This window comes from Notechis scutatus, chromosome 2, assembly GCF_049901735.1.
Source record: "Notechis scutatus isolate UNSWTSFEM ecotype Mainland chromosome 2, rNotScu1.2, whole genome shotgun sequence".
Classification (NCBI taxonomy): Eukaryota; Metazoa; Chordata; class Lepidosauria; order Squamata; family Elapidae; genus Notechis; species Notechis scutatus.
In genome coordinates, this window is record NC_142010.1 from 174,223,176 (window position 1) to 174,249,686 (window position 26,511).

General features: G+C 40.5%; 1 protein-coding gene across 2 annotated transcripts in view; it reads right to left on the reverse strand.

Annotated features, from left to right (window-relative positions):
• The window catches only part of PCGF3 (polycomb group ring finger 3), a 66,802-nt gene that overhangs the window by 32,668 nt on the left and 7,623 nt on the right, over window positions 1-26,511 (reverse strand). The window contains exon 1 of one of the 2 annotated variants that reach the window (XM_087957436.1): window positions 13,506-13,662. The exons of the other annotated variant lie outside the window; for it this stretch is intronic. The gene's annotated coding sequence lies outside the window, so the exon portion shown is untranslated. Of the gene's footprint in view, window positions 1-13,505; window positions 13,663-26,511 lie in introns of those variants that run through there. 2 annotated transcript variants of the gene reach the window in all.

Here is a 26,511-nt window from a genome sequence, read left to right on the forward strand (position 1 = left end):
TTAGCAGTAGTGGGGAAATTGCGTCAGGAGCTCGGGGGCCAGGGCCAACGTAGGGCGTTGTGGTTCTCCGCCCCTTGGGGGGTACCTGGAGAGGAATCTCAGTACCTGGGCGTTGGGCAGAGACGCGAATAGGCCCACTAGGGGGCGGCCTAATATCGCTGAGGCCTCCCCTGCATGATTAATTTGAACAGGGAGGGATGAAGGCGCCATCCTGTCAAGTCTAAGGTGGCCCTGCTCCACTCGTCTGGCCGAACGTTGAGACTCCCGGGATGCGACCTGCCCTGACGGACAATAGGTTGGTCCCCGCCCAGCGACAGAGACGCTCGGCCTCCTTATGAGACGGATGTCACGTCTGCCTCCCTGATCGGTCGATATGTGTCCTGGACGTAATGTCGTCTGCCAGGACCAGTACACGGCGCCCGCATAACTAAGGAAAGTGCGTAGGGCCGGGTATACTGCGTGAAGCCTCCGCCAGTTTATACTGCACCTTGCTCGGTTGCTGACCGGGTGCCCTGAGCTGAGAGCGAGTGGATATGGGCCCCCTCTCCGGGTAAGCCGGCGCCTGTCATGAGGGTAACCCCTGGGGGCTCCTGAAGAGACTCCTCTGTTGATCGCAGGTCTGATACGCCAAAGAAACGATGCGAGAACCTTTGAGGGAACCTTCGCCATGGTTCTCGAATTGCTCCTTCCGGAGCAGTGATAAGGTAGCAGGAACCACCGTATGGATCTGGAATGGGGCCGGGCCCAGGTAAACAATGAATATGCATGAGACCAAATTGCCCCGTAATCTTGATAGGACCAGTGATGGCGTCTTTCTTGTTCGCCTGATGCCCCTGATCGAATTCTGAATAATTAGAAATCCTTCAGGGGAAAGGAAGTTCGTCCCTTCAACTAAGTCAATCGCTGCCTCTAAGTAAACTATTCGAGGAGGGAGGGTAGTTGACTCTACTCCCATTGTACAAGAAGATCCTGGGCCTGAAGAACCGAGAGGACGGATCCAGTGTCCCCTCCGGTGTGGGCTTTGGTACGAGAAAGGATGAGAATATCATCCAGATAATAGAGACCGCGAAGGGAAAGTCTCTGAGGTGAACTGATGGGAATTCCCGAACCTTGGTAAGGAACCTCGAGGTCGAGGCTAGACCAAGGGAAAGTGCCACACATTGGAAAATTGACCAGAGTAGCCAGGTCTCAGAGATTTTAAAAAAAAAGAGGGATAAGTGGAAATGTGAAAAAAACCCGCTTCCGAGAGGGTAGAGGAGGTGAGCCAGCCTCCCCTCCTAGTGCCCTGCATAAGGGACTGAAGAGTAAACCTCTTGGACTATGATGGACCACATTAAGCCTCTTTAAGCTAGGGTGGGCCTCCAGCCTCCGAAGTGTTTAGGAAATAGGAAAAAGTGAGGAACAGAACCCTATTCCTCGGTGCGAGGATGGTACGAGCTGTATGGCTTCGACTTTGGTGAGGTGTTAATAATGGTTTCTATGAGAACAAGCTTGGTGCGGCCTCTGGAAAGAGGGGGAACCCTGAAATGCTCCGGAGAGGGGGGCTGCAACTTAAGGGAGGGGCCAAGTGTAACATTGTCCCTAAGCCCAATATCAGAAGTGGGTGATCCCCATTGGTCGGCAGACTATGTGAGTTGCCCGCCAGTGGGGTAGGAGGCTGGAAGCCTTATCTAGGGCGCCGGGACGACCTACTTCCTACGCCCCGGGATGGACTCCCGCAGTTGACCCCCCTCCTGTTCCCGACATCCTTGTCGCACCGGTCCCAAAAGGCCGGCCAAAAGGGCGGAGTTCTCTGAAACCCAGGGAAGAAGGGAGCCTGAAAGGGAAACGAACGGGTCCCCTTCGAAGGGGTTGGGACACTCTGGGCTCCTGTCTGTGTCAGGTCAATAGGAGAGATTTCTTTTATTTAGGCTCTCCATGAACAATGGTTCTGGGGCCAGACCAAAAACTTTGCCTCCCGAAATAGAAGCAGAAGCCAATTCCGCTGTAGTCTTAATGTCTGCCTGTCAGTGTTTAAAACAAAGCAGCCACCGGGCTGTAACATGCGAGGAGATAGCCCAGGAGGAATTTTTCGCGGAATGTAATGTAGCGTAGGCTACAAATTCCGCTGTGGCCGTAAGCGAAAAGTCCTGGTGTGCTCTGGAGACAGAGAGGGGACATACAGCCTCAACTGGTGGAGCCCTCTAACAGAGGATCGCGTGAGAGGGGTGTGGCCGTGCTGATCGAACGGCCCAATCATCGGACTGATGCGCCCGACATAACGTCATCTGGACCCACTTGTCCTCTGGCTCTAGGGCTTCCAGAGCGCCAGTTGGAGTAGAGGGCGATGTTAGACTTACTATGGAGTCATCCACCTCTGGGGTGTGTGGCAAGGAAGAGAGATCTGCATTGGGATTAAAAGATCTCTGTCCTGACTGAGGGAGCAAAGGGTGGTGGGGCTGACGAGGCCAACTGTTTGCTACTAAGCCGGGGAAAAAGAGTGGAGCAAGACTGACCTCGGTCTCCACGACCGGCTGAAATTAGGATCCTCTGGGACTCCAGAGGCTGCTGGAGAGGCATTAGGAAGTAACTGGGACCTCAAGCCCGACATATTGTTCGCCTTGATTAGCAAGGACTGGAACAAATGGGGTTCAAATAACCTATGAATGCGGGCTGGTCAGGGGGGATACCCTGATCCTCTGGCATTTCTCCCTCAATCGGTTCCATCTCCGACAGGGGTTGAGAGTAGTGTAAGGACCCCTTATCCGATCCCTTCGCTTCTCTAAAGGGCACGAGGCCCATCTCCACTACCTCCACCCTTTCTGGAAAGGGTATCTCCCCTTTGGGGAAGTACCTGACCATGAAGGTTCCGAATTGGAGGGATCTGCCAGGGACTGATTCAGCATCAGGAGCCGTCGCTTGAGGGTGTGGTCTGGTCATCTGTTGGACACCCTCCGCGATCCCTCAGCGGATGGTCAGCTGCCTCCATTTTCTAATACTGCCTGGAATAAGGACCGCGGATGGTTTCTCTGGTCACCAGCCAGCAGCGGTCGTGAATGTAGCCTCAGTGTCCGGGAAACCTGGAGGCTTCGAGCAGGTGAACTGCGCCTGAGAGGAGAAAGTAGTTTTGGCAGCGGGGTGGGTTATGTGGAAGCAGAGGGACAATTAGGAACTGGGTTACAGATTAAGCGCCCTTTGAACGTTTATAGAATTCCTCCCCAAGGCCTTGGTCGCCTTGAGGCGTTTTATCTTTTCTCCTTTGAGAAGTGTTGGATGAGTCCTTGGCCCTTTTGCGCAAATGGTGCGTCTCTGACATAGCCTTCAAAGAAGGACCTCTGGGATTAACTTCTGCCATGATAAAATACCAGGTACCGAGCAAAATTAAATAAAGAGGCGGTTGGCTCGCCTAGGTGTACGGCCTATAATGTGGGCCGGATATCCTATCGTTGGGCCGCGTCCCCCTTTTTGGTAAAAAAGTTTTTTGGTTGTAACGTAAAATATATATCTGTCCAATTTAAGTTTATTTTATTTTATTTTATTTCATTTTATTTCACTTTGTTTTTATTTTATTTTTATTTTATTAACGTAATAGGTGAGGCCTAACTAAAACTGCAGAGTATGCCAATAGAAAGAAAAATGTATTACTATTTTATTTTACTTGTGAGTAAATAAAAAAGAATATCCAAAAGCCAATAGACCGAAAGAACGCTGAGGCCTGATAATAACAACAAAAAGCAGAAAAGGAAAAATTAGGCAAAAATTTGGCAAAAATTAGGCCTCCTGAGACAGCCTCCCAAGCAACATGGGAAGTAGGTGCCTCTCCTTCGCCTCTGAGTAGGCTGCGGAAAAATACCAACACATAGCATGGCGGGGCAACAGGGCACAGAGCCACAATACCCCTTCAAAATGAAAAATCCAAACAGGCCTGCCGGTCCTGTTATAGTCCTCGAATCGTCGCAGCAAGCTGTAAGCTTAGCAAAAAGGCGGCCGGCATGAGGCGCGCCCAAAATGGCCGCTGGAGCCAGCGCGATACTCAGAGAAGGAAGGAAAGCCCCTCAACAACAACAAAAAAACTGCCGGAATGCAGCCAAAACGAGGGGCCGAAGAGAAGAGAGCTCGCCCTCTCTCTATGCGTTCGTGGGGGGAAGGCACAACAGAACGCTATTCAGCGCGCAAATACAAGCCGCTGCTTAAGCGCAGAAAACGGCTTAAGGAAAGGCAGGCACCAGAGTGGAGGGGTGGGGGGAGCGAAAGGCTCTAAAACCCCCAAAACTCCCCCCTGAGGGGCAAAAATTCGCTCCTTTCACCAATTTAAGACAAGCCAAATGCGCAGGGACCAAGGAGGAAACGGGAAAGATCAAACCTGAGTTATAAGCAGAGAAACCTGGATCAGCCAAGGAGAAATCGTTAGAGCTGCCTGTTCTTGCAAAGGCTGAGCTAAAACTGGGGGAACGCATGGAGGAGTCACGTGGAGGAGGAGGAGCGTTCCTCAATTATAGCTCAGCCTGTTAGAAGTGAAGACTGGAGCACCTCCCACTGTCTGAATGCTCGCAGCAGCTCCACGGAGAATGTTAGTGGTCTGCAGAGAAATGTTCCCCCCAAAGCAATTAATCCAGGCTGCGCGGGAACACAAGGCTGTGCCACCCACATGGCCCACAGAAACACAAGACTGTGCCGCCCACATGGCCTGCCCACCCGCTGGCCCCCACCCTTCGGCCAAGCACAAACCTTACCTTGAGTACAGCCACGCGAGTTGGAACTGGAAGGTTAGACCAACAGCAGGGGAAGGAAATCTGCCCCGGGGTGACTTGCTGACATTGGTGGGAAAGTCGGTCCCATATTCCAGAGCTGCAGTAGTGGACTGGCCTGTGCACCAACCTGCCATGGATGAGCTGCTCTGGGATGACCAAAGGGCCAGTTTTGTGATTACTGCAACTCTGGAATATGGGACCAGCCCGTGGTGGGGTTGGAAATCTCTGCCATAGGGGCTGTCACCTGAAATGTGCACATTTGCAGGTGGTGCAACGTGCAAAAAGCAGTGCAGCCCTCGCCAGCCAGGACAAGGTAATGGTGCTGTTGCAGCAAGAGGGGGCTGGCAGCACAGGTGGGCTGAAGCAGTTCCTCAATGGCTGCGGGCTGTAGGGACAGCCCGGGGCAGAAAAAGTACCGGGTGGTGGTGGTGGGAGGTGGCCGAGTGGGCAAGTCTGCGCTCATTATCCAGTTCAGAGGCCCGGAATGGGACGGGAGCGGTGGGGGCATTGGCATTGTCAGTTTTCTCGTCCCTCTCGGTGCTCTGCTCAGGGTGGGATGCAGCGCAATGGCCAGGTGTCCAGAGCCCCTTCCTCTTCCTCTGACCTGGGCTTGCTGCTGGTGGATGGGTGAGTGGGTAGGGGCCTCCTCGGGAAATGCCCTCACCCCGTGGGGAGAGTCCAGCATGCACACGCTCCTGGGAGAGGCTTTGAGGTCTGGAGGGACTCTTCTCTGCTTGGAAGCGGTGGGAGAAACCTGGAGCTTAGCCTTGGGGAGTCCTCTTGCGTGGAGGCCGAAGGGGAGGGGGTATTGCCTGGTTATTAGGAGCCTGTCTTCCTCGATGCTCTTTTGGTCTGGGCATCCAACCTTCGCTGCCGGCTTTTGCGGGATCGACAGGAACTCCGGGTTGGGTTGAGCTGAGCATCTTGGAAGCCCCATAGTTTGCCTTGTCGCTGTTTGTGCAGGCGAGAGCTCGAGCTTTTCTGGGCTCAACACCACCACCCCTTCGGCCTCCACACAAGAGGACTCCCCGAGGCTAAGCTCCAGGTTTCTCCTGCCACTTTGGTCATCTTGGAGCAGCTCATCCATGGTAGGCCGGTGCACAGGCCAGTCCTGTAACTACTGCAGTTCTGGAATATAGGACTGACTTTCCCACCAACATCAGCAAGCCACTGTCAGTCAAAATTCATATTAGTGGTTCACGGGATTTAAAATTATGAGTTTGGTGGTCCCTGAGGTCCAAAAGGTTGGCAATCCCTGCTCTAGAGGACCTAGCTATGGGAGAAAAGTATGCCTATGAGCCAAAACAGAATTAAATCAATCCCCAAGATCTTAACAATGGACTTATACAAGGCAAACAAAAGCAGCTTCTGTGATACTCAAAGCTAAAAGTTTGAAGTACTTTAAAAGCCTTTACAAAAACAGAAATGAATCTGAACATCATTGACAACTGTCAAGAAGTGGAAGCAACAAGTACAGTATACTCTTCTGGAGTTCACCCTCTCAAGCATCCTAACCTGCTTTGAATCAAATATTTATTCACGAGAACTGGAAGCGCAAAATGTAATACATTTCATGTTTCTGAGATAAAACCAGCTCATTCAATTTCTGAAGCTAAAGGGCAAAGTCATGGTACTGTTCTTACCATCTGATCACCTTTACAATTGAAAAAGTCTTTATTAAATAAATGAGATTTGCCAGTTTGCTAATCCTCAAGGGCCAGTGAGCTTGATGCTAGGGAAGATTCATTCCCAATTTGGGATGGAAATTCTGGAGTCTTGAAATTCTGAAGGACAATATGGCAGTGTTCAGGTATAAAGCTCACTGGCTCATAGCTATGTCCTACCCTTGCTATGTTGCAGAGTTTGTGACATAACAGAATGACTTAAGGTGCACCAAAATGTTTCAAAATTCCTTAAAAAAATTATCAGTTAACTAAAAATACCATAAAACTGGTTTTACAGCATACAGAAAACTTTTCCAAATTCTTGTAGTAGGGCTGGTTACAAACAAACAAATTAAGCATTGAAATTTCATACATGAAGTTTAGCCTACACTATAATGATGATTTTGCAATCTGAGTTTGCAATCATTTGCATACTTATCCAGGGAATAAATATTAACTGAATGTAAATTGACATGCATACAATATATTGTGAATACAGTTATCCAATTTCTTTCAGACACTCATTCTTGTGCTACAGTGAAATTAACTGATGCAACTATTTTAAGCTAATTTGTATAAGGGTTCAAATGTCAATTCTCTCCCCAAAGCGAGACGCCTTGCTTGTGAAATTCCAGAACTTCTATGAGCCCGTCCAGTATTTTTAAAAAATGAAAATAAAATAAAACTCTAAATAAAAAGGATCTTGAGGATTAAAAGTCCAATATTCAGTAACTAGAGTTGACTACATTAAATTAGCCAAATCAAGGTATGAGTCAAAATAAAATTTTGTATGATTAATGTTCAATAGATAAAAGCCATCTTGGATGAAATTTTCTAAGAAGGAAACAAGTCTTTTTGGAACAAGTCAACAAAACAAGCTTTTACTCAAAGGAATTTTGGCCCTATTGCAAATTATCCTGAAAATATGATTATACTGTTATTCCAGGCTACTGTAAGTAAGTTCTCAATTTACAACCACTTGTTTAGTGAACATGTGAAGTTACAACAGCACTGGGGAAAAAATGACTTATAATCAGTTTTCACACTTGTTGCCATATCCCCATGGTCACATGATGGGGGCGCCTGACAACTGGCATGCATTTATGATGGCGGTACTGTCCCAGGGTCATGTGATCTCCATTTGTAACCTTCCCAGCTGGCTTCCAACAAGCAAAGTCAATGGGAGAAGCCAGATTCACTTAAACAACCGCAGTGATTCATTTAACAATGGTGGCAAAAATGACCAAAAAAGGAGCACAACTCATTTCACAACTGTCTGGCTTAGCAACAGAAATTTTGGGCTCCATTCTGGTCATAAGCCAAGAACTACCTGTTAACAGGTAAAAACTGTTGATAGCATTTAGGCAACCTGACTTTTTCCCTTCAACTAGGAATCTATTATTTCGTCTTGGGCAGCCCAAGAAACAATCAAGAAATGGGGCAGTTGATTAATGATCATTGCTTTCATTTCTGCTTCTGTGTCATAGTTTAAGCAGCAGGTTATAAAATAGTTATCATTAACATAGGTTAGGAAGATCTATTCTCTAGGCAACTGCCTCAGGGAGATTACCTGCCCTAAGCAGCAACACTTGAATCCTAGTATTTTAGAAAAACATAGGCAACAAGGAGTGTATTTATATATTCATATTTATGCTCGTATATATCGTAGTCAGAAAGCTGCACAAACACCTGTCCAGCATTTTGCAGCTCCAAGATCAGAAAACAGAAATTCCGCTATGCAATATTTTTCCGCCACCCCATTGTCCTGGTCAGCACACACAAAATGAAGAATTTCTTTTTAAACAAAACATCTTCAGACCCACTTCCAGATATCACACATCTTTTTAGCGCTTGGGTAGTACTGCTACAGCTTGCCCAGGTGTAGGGCATTTTACATAAAACCATATGAGACATTTGATATAATTTGGAAACACATGCTGCTTCCTTTATTCTGTCTGGAAACCTCTATGTAAGTTACCTGAGAAAAGGACTAATCTGAATGTTTTTCCACATTACATAACCTTTTAACAAATGGCTCCATTATAAAGAGCCTATTATTGTTCTATTTTTCAAACCTACAGGCAATTTGATGTCCATCCAGACTTAGGCTCCACCTGACTTCAACTGTATTTTCCACTTTAGAGATGGTCATGCTAGCATTCGTAGTCAAAATAAAGAATTTTGTGAAACCTTAAAACAGGGCTGTCAAACTCATGGCCACGGGCCAGATGCGTCATGTGCTGGCCATGCCCTGCCCAGTTTAGCAAACGGGGAAAAAGTCCCGATATGTCACGTGATGCTGCCATGCAAGTTTGACGCCCCACCTTAAAATATTAACAAATTTATTTTAAAATGTGTTTAATTATCAGATGCTGTAAGAAAAAAGAAGCAGATAAGATGCAGTGCAAAGAATAGTGGAGAGTAGTTACAAAATGCTTTTTTGGAAGTATGCCCATCTGTCCAGGATTATGGATCCCTTGTGTCATTGTTTTAGAGACATCTTCTTAATAGATTCCTCAGTGCTTTCAACAATTTCGGAGCATTCACTGGAAAAGTTCTTAAAAATTCAGGGAAATATTCAGAAAAAAGTCTGCCTTGAAAATAGTCCATATTGAACTGTAAAGTACAGTCAAACATCAGTAATCAACCACAGGAAATGTTTTATGACATTTTGTATTACTTCATAAAATTCTTAATGATAATTTTTTTCTGTCATAAAATGTTTTATATAATTTGCAAAATTCCAATTTCACAGGAGACATGGGTTCAGGATTTTGGACATATTCTATAAACTAGATTACTTAACATACCTTGGATCAAAAATTGTTGCCTTTTGTATACCTCTTCACACAGTTAAAAGTTACAGACACAAGACAGACAGACAGACAGATGCTTCTAACATTCCAACAAAACTTGTTGCTTCAACACTGCATGCTACAAAGAGATGCTTGTAATTGTATGTCTGAGTAAATATATATTCAACATTGATTGTGTACATATATATAAGCAAATTTTCGATATACTGTATATACAAGCAAGCTCACCTGGCAAGAGAAAAAAAGGACAGGAGAAAAAGACCAGAAGAGCAAAACAATCATTTGCATCCAGCTTATCTCACATAATATTTGTTCTTCTATAGTTAGAGAAGTTACTGTCTTTACCCCTCAAAAAAATGACCCTGATTTTAAATTGACCATTCCAAAAACAGAAATGTAAACACAGGCAAAAATCCTCTGCCATTCCCACCTTCCAACTAAAACTAATCTTTTTCAAATATATAAGTTTTTTTTTTTTTTTTTATCTTAAAAAGTAAGGTAACCATTTAAAAAACAAATTGATTCAACAGCCATCCCATGAAACACACAAACAACAAAGCTATACATACACTCTCAATTCCTTCTTCCAGTAAAAAAAGGAATAGTCGCACTGGGTACTTTCTCTTTACAGGAACAAAGAAAACTGTAGAGAAATAAATGTTCTGTGGAGATTCTCAGTCATGGTTACCCCTAAGGTTCTTTTTCAAAAGGCAAATGGACTTTGTTTTTCCTTGAAGACATTTCGCTCCTCATACAAGAAGCTTCTTAAACTGAAAAAGCTTCTTAGATGAAAAGCCAAACATCTTGAAAAAGCACCTTTGTACAGAAATCACTAAAGAGTTTGTTTCCACATAAATTATAAAAAAGTGACATCTTTTCTGAAGAAAATAAATGAAAATCTAAAGAAACAAAATCTATCAAAAATTACAGAGGAACATAAATAATTATGAACAGACTTATGTAAGGAAAATGTTTAAAGCTATAACAAAATTAAACTTGGAAAGATGCTTGGACCAGAGGGATCATCAGGTTCTTATTATGTTTTTAGGATTAACTTTTACAACTTTTATAAAATGCTATGAATTTTAGCAAGGGGAAAAGCAGCTGGAAAGAAGCCGATATAGCACTAATAGTGAGAACAATCAACCAATGGAACAGAATTTGCCCTCAGAAGTTGTGGGAGCGCCATCACTTGAGACCTTTAAGAAGAGATTGGACTGCCATTTGTCAGAAATGGTGTAGGGTCTCCCGCTTGGGTGGGGGGTTGGACTAGATGATCTATAAGGTCCCTTCCAACTCTGATTATCTGTTATCTGATAATATTTAAAGAGGGACAATATCTGACTTTAACAAGAAACTACAGGTTGATATCACTACTGAATAATGACTATAAGAGAGTTACAACAATTTTAGTTAATAGACTAAAAACAATTTTGAAAGAATTTATTCTTTCGAATTTACCCAAAATAAACAATGTTAGAAAAATGTTGGCTATTTTGGAATATTTGAAGCAATAATGAAAAACAAGTTACACGGATTTTCTGAGCTGCAGAGAAGGCAACTAGAACCAGGCTATCTTGTTCAAAGTTTAGAAAGATAGCAACTTTGGAGAGAAATTTATAAAATAGGTAACCTAGACCAGGGGTCGCCAACCTTTTGGATCTCAGGGATCACCAAACTCATAATTTTAAATCCCACGGACCAGAGACCCTGGGAAAATCCCCAAAAAAGTCTGCAGGAAAATTCCCCACCCGTTTTCCTACCGATCAATCATTCTTTATTTGGGGTCACAGGATACCAGCTCCAGCTCCATTCTCAGCAGGGGGAAGAGAGAGAGACTTTTGGCTTCGTGCAAGGAAAGCAGCAGAAGCAGCAGAAGTCTTTTTTTCTCTCCCACAAATTCTGCCAGATATGAGTCTTTGTGAGACTTGTCGTGCTGGTGCAGCCTCTTGGAGCAGGATGCCTTGCAGGGCCCCAAAGACTCGTTTCTGGTGGAGTTTGGGGGAGAGAAAAAAAGACTTTTGCTGCTTTCCTTGCGTGCAGCAAAAAGCAGAAGAAAAGAAGCGGAAAAAAGCAGCCTGGTGACCAGGCCAGGCACGTGAGGTGAGTGGGGCAAGTTCCCCCCTCCGCCCTTCCCCCCCTCCCCTCACTACCTCATGTTGTTGGCAATGCAAGCGATGCAAGCTTTGTGTTCCTACCGGCCATGTCGGCGGCGCAGCCTTATGTTCTCGTGCAGCCTGGATTAATTGCTTTGGGGGGGTGCTCTGGAGGTGACATTTCTCTGCAGACCATCAACATTTTCTCGCAGACCACCAGTGGTCCCCGGCCCACTGGTTGGTGACCACTGACCTAGACTATACTTCCTAGAAAGCACAAATAATTATTAATGAAGATCTAACAATGCTTTGTTAGATACTAAAAGGAATGCCCACTGTGTCATCTCTTGGTTTTTCCCCCCGATTCTTGAATAGATATATCTTGAATAGATATATAAGCAAGATGAAAGAACTGTGAGATAAAGATTAAAAAATAAACTTTTAAAACATTTATTTTGCAGATGTCTTGTTGTTGGTCTTGAAAGTTTTATTTGTATCCTGCCTTATTAGTTTTACATGTAACCCAAAGGTGGCAAATATATCCAACAAACGTTCCTCATCTTATTTTCCCCACAACAACCCTGTGAGGTGAGTTTGAACTGAGTGTGTATGACTGGCCCAAAGTCACCCAGAGAGCTTTCTTGACTTGAACTCATGGTCTTCCACTTTCTAGCCAAGAGCCTTAACTATTAGACCTAACTGGCTGTGGTGCTAAGATCCTTTAAAGGGAAATGAAACATTTATGGGGGGAAATAAACCTGGTATATTAGCAGGTTTAAAAAAACAACTCAAAAATTACATTTAATTACATTTAAGGCATTCATAGTATGAGAACTTTCAACACACATTTATATATTAAACTGTGTGAGTGTGTGTTGTGTTGTGTGTGTTTAACACATGTATGGGTATTGCATAAAAAGTAAACATCCCTGGCCAGAATTACAGGCAATGCATGGTATCATCAGAATTTTTCAAGCCAGCAACATTTCCAGATTGCATTTATTTAAAAATGCATGCGTGTATGACATACACAGAGAAAAGCTATCAATGCCAGCCCCTACATAGTGACATCATTCCACAACAATAGAATGTTAATTCCCTAAGAGACTAAGTTCATTTGCCATCATTAACAATAAAGAAGGAAAAGGAAAGGACTGCAAAAGCTGCCTGAAAGCTCCAAACCAAAGTTAGGAAATAATTAACACAACATTTGTACAATTCAACACTTGAAAGTGCAGAGTTAAAGAGATATTTTCAAAGAACTGCAAAAGCTTAGAACAATTCTATCACTATTCCCTCTAACTCGTAAGGCCCTGAAAATTTGCCATTGTGCTGAAGCTGGGAGTCTCGGTGTGGTTAGATATAAATACCGGTATATGGATGATAGGTCAGATCATGATTGGCTTTTATTTTTGTTTTATGTTATGTATTTTGATCTGTTTTATTCTAAGTCATCTAGAGCCACGTAAAAGTACAATGAACAGCGACATAAATTGAGGAAGTGAATAAATACTCGACATTTATATTTACAGAATAGTAGAAAACTTTTTTTAAAAAAATGAGAAGGGGAAAAAGAACTGACAGTTCAGAGACTATAGAAAGAAATGAAGTGGCCAAAAATTAAAACAGGATAAGAAAGAGGAAGTGGAGATTGAGACAAGGGAATAGCGTTTATCAGAAAAAGCAGAGCTTCCCAAAAGGTCATTGCTCCCACAAATATGTTTCTGAATTTAAAAGGCGTGAGGGAAGATATATGCCAGTTCTTTTATTCAGCACTTCTATGCAAAATGAGCAGTTTTTAAAAAATTCTTCCTTTTTTTCCTAAAGTGAATTTAACTGGATCCTTTTAAAAAAAGGAGAATCAAAACTCACCAAAGAGTTTCTAGGACATTGGAAATCACATTTACCGGTAATCCATTTAAAATTTAGTTAAAATTAATTATAATGGTAAATGCTCAAACCTTTCTCCCTCTCCTTTACCACTTCATATTTTAACCAATATACAATACTGAATACATGACATTATGATTTCTATAGAAACAATGCCACTAAGACAGGATTTTGACTTCACTGGGTAAAATCCTTGAAATTAAAAAAAAGGCTTAGAGAAAACCATGAGGACAGAGGCAGATGTCTGAAAATTTTATAATGAATCATGCAAAGTTAACTGGAATGATGAAAAAAGTGAAGAAGGTTTACCAGAGGTTTTCATATCACAAAGCAGCCATTTGAGTACTTTCTTCATAAAACTGAACAGAGTTGAGCAACTAATAATTAGCAAACTTTTTTTTTTTTTTTTGCCTTTGAGTAAGTCTTTACTCCTAGCGACAACATGAATAAATCTATGTGCTTTTCTAGACAAGGTTATCAGAAGTGGTTTACTACTACCTTCTTCCTAGGTTTATGAGAGAATGACAGGCCCAAAGCCACCCAAAACTGGTTTCCCTGCCTGAAGCAAAAATAGAATTCAAGTTTCCTACTCCAGCACCTTCATCACTAGACCAAACTGGTTCTCAAATCAATTCTTCTATGTAGAAATGGTAGGGCCAGTACAGGATCCCACCAGCTGCATCATGGTCCAATTATTGAAATGATTACTTTCATCTCAGAAAAGGAGAAAAACAGATGTCATTTCCTTTATTTCACATATTTATATTCTACTTACTTCGAAATGGCTCTGGCCAGCTTACAGTAAAAATACAGACTGAAAACCATGTATGAAAACTTTTAAAAAGCAACCTACACAAGTTCATTCAAACTCAAATTTTCAATGATGAGAAGATAACAAGGAGAAATCACGTGAACAACTCATTTCTTTCACATAAAGCTATGTTTTGTGTCACTACAGGAGCTCCACCTGGAAGTTACCAAGTCACAAATGACACTGAGAAAAGACTCTAAAGCACTAAAGAATGTCAAGTCCTCAAGTTATGACAGCAGTTGGGACTGGACTCTCTGTTGCTGAGAGATGTGGTCATGAAGCACAATGTCATACAACCACATTGCCCAGCAAAGGCAATCCCACAATCCTGATTGCTACTGTAATTTCAGGACTGTGCAGGCAGTTGAATGGGAGGGAACTCCCAGGCAAGCGGATTGGTGAATATCCAGGTGCCATAGTACAGCGGACATGGACAGACACTCTAGAGCAGGGGTCTTCAAACTTGACAACTTTAAGACTGGTGGACTTCAATTCATGTTAGCTCAGGAATTCTGGAAGTTGAAGTCCACAAGTGTTAAACTTGCCAAGTTTGAAGGCCCTTGCTCTAGAGTGCAGGTGGGTGCTGCAGGGGCAGAAGGGACCACAGGCAGGCACTGCAGAGCATGGAGAGGCAAAAATGTAATGCAAGTGGAAGTAACTTCTGACTTATTACCAGCTTCCCACTAATTTTGCTTGTAAAAACCTGGCAGGGAACATCAGAAATCACCCACATGTGACCACAGCTTACTACACTATTGTAAGCATGAGCCAAGCACCAATAGCCTGGATCATGGTCTCTTGACCACAAAGGCACTGCAATACCTGGAACTCTTTTTTTTTTTAAATTTAGGGTTTTTCGAACCTCAATATTCCAGCACAGTCCAGTCTCCAATTTGTACACTTTATTATTATTATTATTTGACAAGCTTAAGTCCAGCTTTATTTTATGCCTGTTTATTCCCAAAATATTTTAGTCCAATTTAGTTAAATCTTTAGTTCCAGCTTCTTCCTTTCCCGGTTTGAAGCCCCATTTAGCTGTCAAAAATATTTTCTTTTTTTTTTCCCTGTCCCTTTGTAATTTCGCCGCTCACTTTTCTTTTCTTAAAAATTCCATGTTACCTTAATCCCGGGGTACTTTTGTTTAGTTGTATTGCCCGGTTGTCCCGGTTCAGATGTTATCCACCTCTTTCTTCCCTCCTGCACAAATCTTAATCCAGCTGAGTCCTCCTCTTCGGGGTGGCCATTTTAAACCACTACTGCAGTCGTCTTCGGGGGGGAAAAGACCAAGCCCAGGGGGGGAGATGCGGCTCCCCTCAACCTGGCTTGCGGCTTCCCCTTACTCCGCCGCCCCTCCAAGGCAGCTTCAGCCCCTAATCGTAATAATCGGGGCTCTCCAACGAAAGAGCATGGACCATAGCCACAGAGAGTCGCGATCTACAGTCCGTCAGCGAGGAGGCTCCGCCTTCTTCTGCAATACCTGGAACTCTGATGACTGGTTGTAAATCCCCCTTATTCAGTGCCATAACTCTGAAAGGTCATTGAACAAGCAGTCGTAACCAGAGGACTACCTGTATATTCCAGGCAGTGAATTCCAGACACTCCAAAGGTGTGGGAGTGGTAACCAAGGAGGGTTAAACTTTTTCAGTGCGACAAAGGCTTTGACCCCACAAGAAACACAAAGCCAGGCAGTACTCCTAATTTTCTGGGTTGTTAACGATCGACATAACTCTACAGTTGTATTTGTTCCAAATAAGAGATGGAAAACCTATGAAGAGCTACAGCTACAAAACATTTCTTTTTATTTTATTACTCACATTAATATGTTGTCATCGCTGTATGGCTAACACTGACTGAATTCACACAAGCCATTAAGCCATATAGATTTTTTGGGTTCTGGCATGCTATGGGTTACATGAACTTGGCTACTGAGTTATATAAATAATACTTTACATATTAGCATGTTTTGTAAACTCAGCCATGACTAAGCAAACCATTGCTTAGCACATCATTCAAAGAGCCAAGACTGACAGACTTGGGCCAGATGGAGAAGGAAGGCTGAAATGAGCAGTACAAGCATGTTGAGGCAAGACTCCAGGTAATATCCCCCAACAGCATCATACTTTTACTGGAAAAAGGAATATGGATATATATTTTACTTGTGCATCTAATTGAAGACGTTCTAAATTACATTTGAAACTATAAAGGTAGCGGAGGTAGACACATGAAACTTGGTTATGGAATACAGGCAATCCACACAACTATTTTTACAGATGATAAAGTTATGACTGGAATACATAGAGTAAATATTAGGTTTCTGGATGTTGTGAGTAAAAATGGCTTGATTCCATAACAGGAGCTTTGTCAAATTCCATTAGGTTGTCAATAATGCCCATATTTTCCCCTTACTTCCATTAAGCTCTGCCGCTTTTTGTCACTCACATGCTCATTCCTGACATTAACAAAGAGCAAAGGTCTTTTGAATCGGCTGTTGGATTTCTAAAGGGCTGCCAATCTAGCACACGGTTCTACTTTTTGCAGGATGGCTACACAGCACAAACAATATCAAGACATTACCTTTCAGGTGAACTTATGTAGTGGATAAAAAACATGGAGCAGAGTTTATTACTGGTGTGGTTCTCATTCAGAAGCGCCACTGATGATAGGGAAAGAATTTTAGTGAGGATACATTACAGGTAGTTCTTGACTTATGGCCACAATTGAGCCCACAATTTGTGTTGCTAAGTGAGACACTTGTTATGTGAGTCTTGCCTCATTTTATGGCCTTTCTTGCCACAGTTGTTAAGCAAGCCACTACACAGCTGTTAAATTAGTAATACAGTTGTTAAGGGAATCTGGCTACCCCATTGACTTTGTTTGTCAGAAGGTTGCAAAAGGTGATCCCACGACCTCGGGATGCTGCTACCATTATGAAGTCAGTTGCCAAGTATCAGTGCTGTTGTAACTTTGAATGATCACGAAATGAATTGTTGTAAATCGAGGGCTACCTCTACAGTATTCGTGAACCAGAACAACAGGAAGCTGACACAAGATGAGAGCTGGAAAGACAATAGCAGATTCAGTATGGACAAGCAGGAATGGGCTCCAACCCAAACATCTGATTGTAAGCTGCCTAGTCCCCTTTGTCGAAATGGAGGGCATATAGATTTAACAAACAGACAGACAGACAGACAGACAGCAATCTCTGATGGCAGCCTTGGTTATATTTGTAGCAGGCAAGACTCAATTGCAATATTTTAAATGTATTTAACTCTTATATACCCTTGTCTAACTGCAATCCTCACCCTACTCCCATCCCCAGCCAACTGGAACCACACACCCTGGCTCTACTTACAGCCCTGGTGTAACTGCTGCCATTAACTATCTTTCAAGGGGATGCCTCACCTAGTCTCCTCCCTCTAGCCTTGGTCTAGACCAGTGGTTCCCAACCTTTTTTTCGCCCCGCACCCCTAAAGAAATTTCACTCGAACCTCGCACCCCCTGAAATAAATAATAAATAAAAATGCCAACATATAGCCAATATCCTATTATTTACCTGGACTTTTCTCACACCCCCTGGAATATTGTCTCGCACCCCAGTTTGGGAACCCCTGGTCTAGACAGATGGGGTTCCCACAACATGTCCTAGCCTCTCAGCCATATAGCCTAACAGCATATTATTAGTAGTTTCAGCCTTTCTCCTTGTTCAAGAGATAAAATAATCTTGCAAAACAAAATCACATTTTTAAAAAATAACTCAGAGATATATAAGATTCATGCATATAGAGTGCTGGCCCTTTTATTATTAGCCATCTTGAGAGAGATGGCTTCCAATTTATATATCAGCTTTCAGCAAATGAATAAAGGGAAAAATAATATCTTGAATAGTCTGAAACTTTGCAGAATGTGCAAAGAAATAGGAGGAGAGAATAGAGATAAAAGAAATAATAATTAACACAGTGTCTCACTAAAGCAGTTACCTATTCCTTCTTCTCTTTTTCTTTCTCACTCTTTTTTCTTTCTTTCTTTCCTTTTTCTTTTCTTTTCTTTTCTGATCAGTTTTTGACGCTTGGTGGCTGCAGTTTTCTGGCAAGGTTTTTCAGAAATGATTTGCCATTGCCTCTCCCAAGGTCTGAGAAGGTATTACAGACCCAAGGTCATTTAGCTGGCTTTGTGCCTAAGGTGGGACTGGAATTCACCTGGTTTCTAGCCTGGTGCTTTAACAACTACACCAAACTGGCTCTCTGCATATTCCTTAGAGATATCTTAAACCTTGAAGTAAAGTCCTGCTTCTGTCTCTCCTGGTGTCTTGGAGTAATTCCATTTATCAGAGATGCTAAAGAGATGATATATCTGTTTGCTTTCCCAGCTCAGGGTTTGCTTTGAGTCCCTGGAGTTTCACCTAGTTCTTTTAAAAGAATACACTTTTTCTCTATATAGAAAGGCAAAGGTGCATGGAATTTCCTAATTATGTGTCTGTCCACGCCAGAGAGAAAGTATATTCAAAAGCATACACAATTTGGTATTTACACTAACAAGGAAGGCTACAGTGAGGTGAATATTAGTTGGTTGTTCATAACACATTTTCTCTACTAACATTTTGATGTAAGGAGATACACATCAAGTCTAAATTTACTTCCTTTTCTTGTAGCACCATCCTGAAATGCTGTGCTACAATTCCCATAAATACTACTCTATACAATTTGGGACATACTCATTTGGGATTGTAGAATTGGAGGATACTGTTCTAGGTTACTTTTTAAATAAATTTTACCTCTACCAAATCTTCAGCACTCCGTGCTCATTCTTTACCCATTCTCCACACGCCAATCTCCAGAGGTAAAACTAAAACCTTCAATCCTCTATGGCATTGAACTATGGCAGCTCAAATATTCCCACAGAGATGAATGCAGTTAAAAAAAATAGAACCAAGTTAAAATACATTATTCTTAACAGGAAGCATTTGATTTTGACAATCCCTCAATTTTTCATCTCAAGGAAAAAGCCTCTTCAGTCAAGATTGATTCCTAGTGATTACATGGACTCATCCATATCACAATGGGTTGGCAGCATCTAGCTGACCTTAACCATATTGAAAAATGAGCTGCACGGGAGTCAACTTGGTCAGGACTTAGATAGGAGACCACCAAGAAATCTCAAAGCTGTATGCCAGTCTAGGAAATTGAAAATATGTTACGTATTATCATATTATTGCAAAGGATTTCTCTACATAGACATTTGGAGTCAAACATGATTCAGTGATGTCTACATTTTTCATCTCATGACAACTAGGGATCACCTCCAGGCAACTAACTAAAATTTCTCCATTATATGTAAATTAACAATTTAATTAATGAATTGGGGAGTGAAATTTCATCAAAATCAGCAAAAATCTGAGCACTATAGTGGCTATCCATATTGTTAATTGACTAAACATGAATTAATTTATTCCTATGTAAACTTTCTATATCTCTAAAAAGCTATTGGTGTTGGTCCTTAGCATTTAAATTCTGACTCTTTTTTTCTTAGTATAAATAAAAGTAAGCAGGATGGGAAAATAGGAGTTCAAGCTTCTTCCTGCTCAATAAGACAACAAAATATCAAGATTGGAATCTGAAACTACGCATATAAGGAATAAGCATACATGGGTCCACTCTAATTCTAATATAAGATGCAAAAAAACGAATGGGCTTCTCCCATTATTATGTTTATGGGGAAATCTACACCCTGATGGCAGAATCATACTGTATTTTCCTACACAATAACATCATGCTGTTTGTTTCTCTGAAATCATTCAATAATAATGGGATGAAAATTATCCAACACAGTGTTTCTGTAACTATGTATTATTGACAGGGCAGGAAATTCGTATTTTCAGCAATCCTGTGTTGTGATATTTTTGTTCTAAACCAGTTACATTCTGAATATATGCCTCTTCTAGGGGGAAGAAGGGCTTGCTAATTTTTGCTATAGGAAAAGAAAAAAAAATCTTCCAAATGTAAATTTGTAGAGTTTTTTTTAAATTCCCTATTTATCTTTTTTCACTACTAATGAGTCCAAATTAATCTGTACTGTTAGCTGACTACCAATCAAGGTAAATAAACTACATTAGTAGAAAAGCAGAATGTGATTCACTTACTGGGATGCTAAGAACCTCTGACCACTTCACACCTAATTAGCAACATGCTAAAAACACTGAGAGTCAAAGTGCTATTGTTCAGAATGACTGTTAGCATGCCACATTACTGCCAAGTCATTGATTTATTTGTTTGTTTGCACACTTATTTATTTTCTCCAACTTATATTCTGCTCCAGTCCCAAAGAACTCAAAGCAGAATACAGTTACCGTATTTTTAAGTATTTACACCATCATGAAAATATTCCTCTGAAATACATCAAACAGTATAATTTAAATAATGAAATTTGTCAGAAACAGTACAAAACGTAGATATGTATTGCCATCAGGGCACGGGGGGGAGCCTCCCTGTGTGGTTCATATAGCTTAGTTCACATTCTGATTTACCCAGATTCCAAAATGTTGTTTAAACATAACAATGTACAAAATAAGTCAATCTGATTGCCAGAACAATCTAACTACTGAACGCTTTTGCATCTTTATCCAAAGAAATAGAGGATGCAAATTGTATGCCAAATGTTTAAGCTACTCCCACACAGTCAACATAATGAAAACTTGGAATACTGTACATGCAAAGAATCTCTGAAAATCTGAGAGTAAATAACAATAGAAAGCAAAATGTTTATAAATCTCTCTCTGAAAATATGGGCCATGAAATCACTCAGTGATCAAGAAAATTCCAAACAAAAAATAGTAGACTTTATCCAACTGACACCACTTATGAAAAATGAATCTAAATGTATGTATGAAAATCTGAAATATATGAAAATCAGACTGCATTTTAGTTCAAAGACATTATGACTTTTCTTCATAAATAAAGCTAAAGTTCCCCCATAAAAAGCCAAGCCACACAGGTATTAGAATCCTTGAACCACTGATGCGACAGCCTCACGCTCTATCACTGGAGTGTGAATGTTTGCCCAATAGGGAAAAACAACATGCAGTTTGAGAGAAATCTTTACTCCTTGACACTTCTTCATCTTCAATCATATCTTTCCGAAATATGTTTCAGCTTCTTTGAGATACTTCTAGGGCCTGATCTCCATGGGGTGTACAGCCCCACTTGAAGAGAATAGATAGGTAAGGGAGTAATTACTGAAGGACCCTCTGGTGCATTCTTTCAAACGAAATACAAAACTCGAAAGCATTTGGTAATTAGGTTTCATCCAGTAAAATGCATGCTGGCTTTGCTATTAGAAAGATACTATGAGAAAATCAATGAACATCTGGAATTCTCAAGAGTGCAATATATTTTTTGTAAAACAAAAAGTAGCCCAATTTAACTATACCCTCATTCAGTGAAGTTGCTCCAGGCGGCTTGATTTCTAAAAACTCATTTCCCCTTGATAATAATCACTCCAAAATAATGTGAAGCAAACATCAAAAGTTATCCAAAACCTAACTCTCTCAAAAAACAATAAATTCAAATCAAAGTAATCTTAGAATGAAATACACTTGAGTTGCTTATTTAATGATGGGTAATTGATTTTAAAATATACTAATCTGTTAAGGAGTTCAGGAACATTTCAATTAATACTGAGCCAGAAATGCTGGTTGAGCTCCCTGAATGCTTACTGCACCTGCAAAAGATATTTCTGATTTTTTTTGTTCATTTCTTCAATTCTGTTATATTTCTCTCCATTATTCTGCACTTTCTCTGCTTCTTTCTTCCATCCTCATTTGAAAATCTCCATGGGATGAGTTTCTTCCCAATATCATGCCTTGGGGTTTAATTGAAACAAAAAAAAGCTAGTCTACTTCAGATATTAGAAAGATGATTGTATAATGAAACAGAGAATTTTATTTATGTTGTTGATTATAACTATTTTAATCTGAATAACAAAGATGGGAAATGCATGCTGCTTAGAGACAGCTTTGACTGAGGTGGCATACAAATCTTGTAGTTACCGTATATAAAGAGGCAAATAAATGAGAAATTCCCATACCCCATTCAGTGAGAATTTTGATCAGACTTCTTTCCTCCTTTAAGAAAAAAAAAATCATTTTCTATTCTGTCAAATTGAATGAAAATGGTTCAATAAAAAATAATACAAAATGAAATACGGGCATAAAATTGATCCAAATAGAAACTTTCACTAGTGGTTCTGAAATGGTGATGGCCTAAAGAATGGCCCCTATTGTAAACTGCACAGATAGGATGTACTTCGGAGGAACATATAATCTGTGTTCTGAATTACATTCCAAATAGACGTAGTAGAAAGAACTATTTTCTGAATTTACTTAACTGGGTAATGCCTAGCTTGCATGTAAAAATGAATAAATATGGTGCACAAATACTTTATTCCAAAGTGTCACTCCTGACACAATTCAAGGGGAAAAAATCTCTTCTTTGGGAGCACAGTTGCAATAAGAACAACATTCACAATATATCTCACATTCTGGATTAAAGGTTTTGGAATAAAAGAGATGTATACTGTATTCCTGTCTCCATCTTCAATAGATTATATGTGTAATCTTATGTCTTTAAACTTTTTTTAAATGAACTTTTTTTCTGATGTAGAGATTGAAGCTGTGTTACTAAACATATAATGCACAGTTTACCAACCCTAACCCCAGAAAAACTGAGATTTTTAGACAGACTTCCAGTGAATGGTTAACAAAACCCTTGGAAAGGCACAACCTATCAGGAAGTTCTGTGGGACAAGTAGAATCTTATTTTAAACTTCTGTTTCAGTAAGCAAAGAGAAAAATGTAATCTACTGCTATGTTTAAGAACCAAGGAATTTACATCACCCACGCTAGGCCTAAGCCCACACTATACTACATGGACTCTATGGGCACAAAACAGAATTTGTGCAGTAAAGGACACCACACCTATCCTGTTTTATGTATAAAGAGTCAAATATAATCTGCATCATTTCTTCTCTCAAGTACCATATACAGGTAGTCTTTGATATACAATTGAGCCCAAAATTTTGTTGCTAAGCAAGTTAAGTGAGTTTTGCTCCATTTTATGGCACAGTTATTAAGCGAATCACTGCACATGTTAAATTAGTAATATGGCTGTTAAATTAATCTGACTTCTCCATTGACTTTGCTTGTGACCCCAGGACACTGTAACCGTCATAAATATGAGTCATTTATCAAGCATCTGAATGATCAGATGACCATGGGATTAAATTTAAATAAGCCATGTATAACTAAGAAAATATGGGTCATACTCCCATCAGAATGGCAAACAACAATAAACATTCATATTATTAGAGGGTTCAGATCCATCCAGTTACTTGCTATGAAGAGATACTAAGGTCAAACTGTCACCAAGTAACCCTTTAACCTGCATCCTGCCTTTATCACAGAACAGATAGCAGTTTGTTTGCACACACAGCACCTTTTTGGTCAGAAAAGTTCATGACAACTGAAAGCTGCTTTAAAATGTACGCACATAAGCAAGTCACCAGTATTATGATATGAGTGATTATTGCATGTGGAATATTATACTACTATTTCTAGACTGTTTTGATAACCCCCAAAAAGATCAGCAGCAATTATTCAAGAAGTACTTGAATAATGGATCAAACTAAGCAGCGCTCTTTAAACAAACTCATCTCAACAGTACCAAATCTTATCTTGCAACTTATATATTTAATCGTGTGAGCTTCCTAAGGAAGAAAAGCTATTTGCTTTAGTCCTGATTTACATATTGCTGGTGTTAATTACCTGGTTTTTCCCAATTTACAGGATGGCACGAACATGCAGATTTGGCAATTTACTCACTCAGAAAGAATGTTCCTGATCCCAGGTGTGGCTATTTGTAAGGCCAAGCTTCACACACACACACATACACAGAGAGAGAGAGTACCCAATGCTTTTCTTTAGTACTCAATTTTAGAATAGAAATTGGATTTAACAGAATTGACAAATAAGACTCTGTCAAGAGGAACTTTCTGCTACTGCTTCTTTAAAAAGTGATGCCATGGAAGCAAAAACCAAAACAGGGAACAGACGGGATTTTAACTTCAAGGTGACAGTGCTTTGCAGTTTTTTAGGAAGAGGAGCAGAAAAACTACTATGAAGACAATATTCCAGTAAGCATTCTACAGCAATATATTACAAAACAGATTTGCAGTTAAGCCTTTAGGCTAGCTTCTTATGAATCCTTTCTGTCTTTGGACAATACAAGGAATCACATGATGTAAATTATGTCTGCTTATTTTTATAGTCTTGGCAGCAATTTCCACTTCACTTTTGGCTCTAGGTGTGCAAACCGGTACAAAGTGACAGCCACTCTTGGGCATCTAAGTTAACTTTGCAGTATCTTTTATTACAGATCCAATTGTACACTCCACGCAAAATTTAAAGACAGAATGCTAAGCGTTCTGTGCATTAAACAGCTAGTTTCAGGGAGAAAGAAATGCACATGTATGAAGTAGCGGAAGTGTTTTAGGAAGCAAAAGCAGGAAAAGCCTAATTAATTGTGGGCAGTGAAAAGCATTGGCAAAGGAAAAGTAGGAAAGAAAGGAGCTAGGGAAGAACTGGCTCACAGACCATGTGGTGAAGGAAAGGAGAGACTGACAATATGCTTTATTAGGCTTCTCCTACACATCTGATAAATTCCCTATTTTTTTCTAGCTGAAATAGTTCTACTTCTGCCAAACTACAGCCAACCTAAAACAGTTCAATTTCCTTCAGCTTTGGAACAAAACATATCTTCCATTTTTGCACATACCCAACATAAATTTAAATTTTAAAAAAAACTGTAAGGGACTTTGAAGAGCAGTTAATCCAATACCCTCTTCAATTCAGGATCTGCAATGCAATATTCTCAATAGTTACAAATTATATTTTCTTTGAAAATACTTCTCACGTAACTAATCACATATAAAAAGATTCATAATTTCAGAATATATTGGGGGCACAAAAACAGGTTTACTTTGCTGGATGAGAGATGATAATTTGCATCTACAGATACCACCAATTAATATCAAAGCTTAATTTAAACAAAACATTTAACAAACATTAATTTAATATTTAAGTAAGAACTGAAGAGCTTTCTGTATATATATCGCACATACCTATCATGCTTTGTCTTTCAAGGTAAGCAACCTTGAAGGAGTAAAAACTAACAATCAAAAAAAAAAAAAATAAGAATAGGGGGGGGGAATTAGCTAAAACTTTTACACCATTCACTATAACTTTATGTATCCTTCCACATCATTTTTGCTTCTACCATGGACATACACTGCTTCATATATTGCCTCTTTTTCTTTAAATTTTTTTTTCTGACTTTTTGAGGATCTCATCAACATTATTTCAATTATGCCTTTCTTGTTCTTCCCATTCCTATTAAATCACTGTTTCTTCATATATTTGTTCTGCAATTTAATCCTTAATCAATTTCTATGAGACCAAACGAATATTTCGTCCACGCTGGCTTGCATAAAATTGCAAAGTTATATACATAATCTCGTTTGCTGGCTATTTGAAGGACCGTCTCTTTCTAGTTATATCTACCCAGCCCATTTAGAAATGGAAGACAAGGTATGTTCCCCTCTATTAAGGAAATATGTCTAGTGGGGCCCAAGGAATAGAGCCCTCTCTGTGATGGCTCCCTCCATTTGAAATTCAATCTCCTTGGAGATAAGATTGGCCCCCAAATTTATTGTGTAAATTATGTCTGCTTATTTAGCTATAGAGCTGATTAAGTGACTGTGTACCTGCTGCTGCTGGGGTGAGGAAGGGGATGGGTAGGTTATAGTTTCTTAAATTGTAAAATTTTAATGTTGTAAGCCGCCTGGAGTCACAGTGAGTTGGGCAGCCATATACATTTAATAAATAAAAAATATAACAGTGGAAAAAGTGCACTTGTGAACTATCATTTTTGCTTTTATGACATTCACTCATCTTTTGCAACAGACTATAAATTACCATAAAACCTTTCTACCAGCATTTGTATGTCTTAAATTTTCATTTTTAATCAGGCATTCTACACAAATATACTTACTTGTTCTTCATTGACTTCCAAAACAACTTTAAGCTTTCATCTAAATTGTTCTGCATTTTTTTTCTGCCTCTTTTATTCATTGTAACTCTTTCTTGCTCTCTTTGATTACATTACTTGCAACTATCTTTCTTTCTATATAGTTTATATAATATATGGATGGGACAAAACAGGTTGAAGTTAAAGCCAAGCAAACCAAAGCTGCTATTTGTTCACTTGGTTTCCTAAATATCTCAAGAAGTGTCTCTGGGTAGCACTGTTCCTGAAAGAGCAGTGCTTTAACTTGGAGGTCCTCTTGAATTCATGATTACTACACCAGTGGATAGGTGAAAGTCATAGCCAGGGAGATCTTTGTCCAACTCTGCCTTGTGTGCTGGTTGTGGACCAACCTGGAACAAAAGGGCCTTGC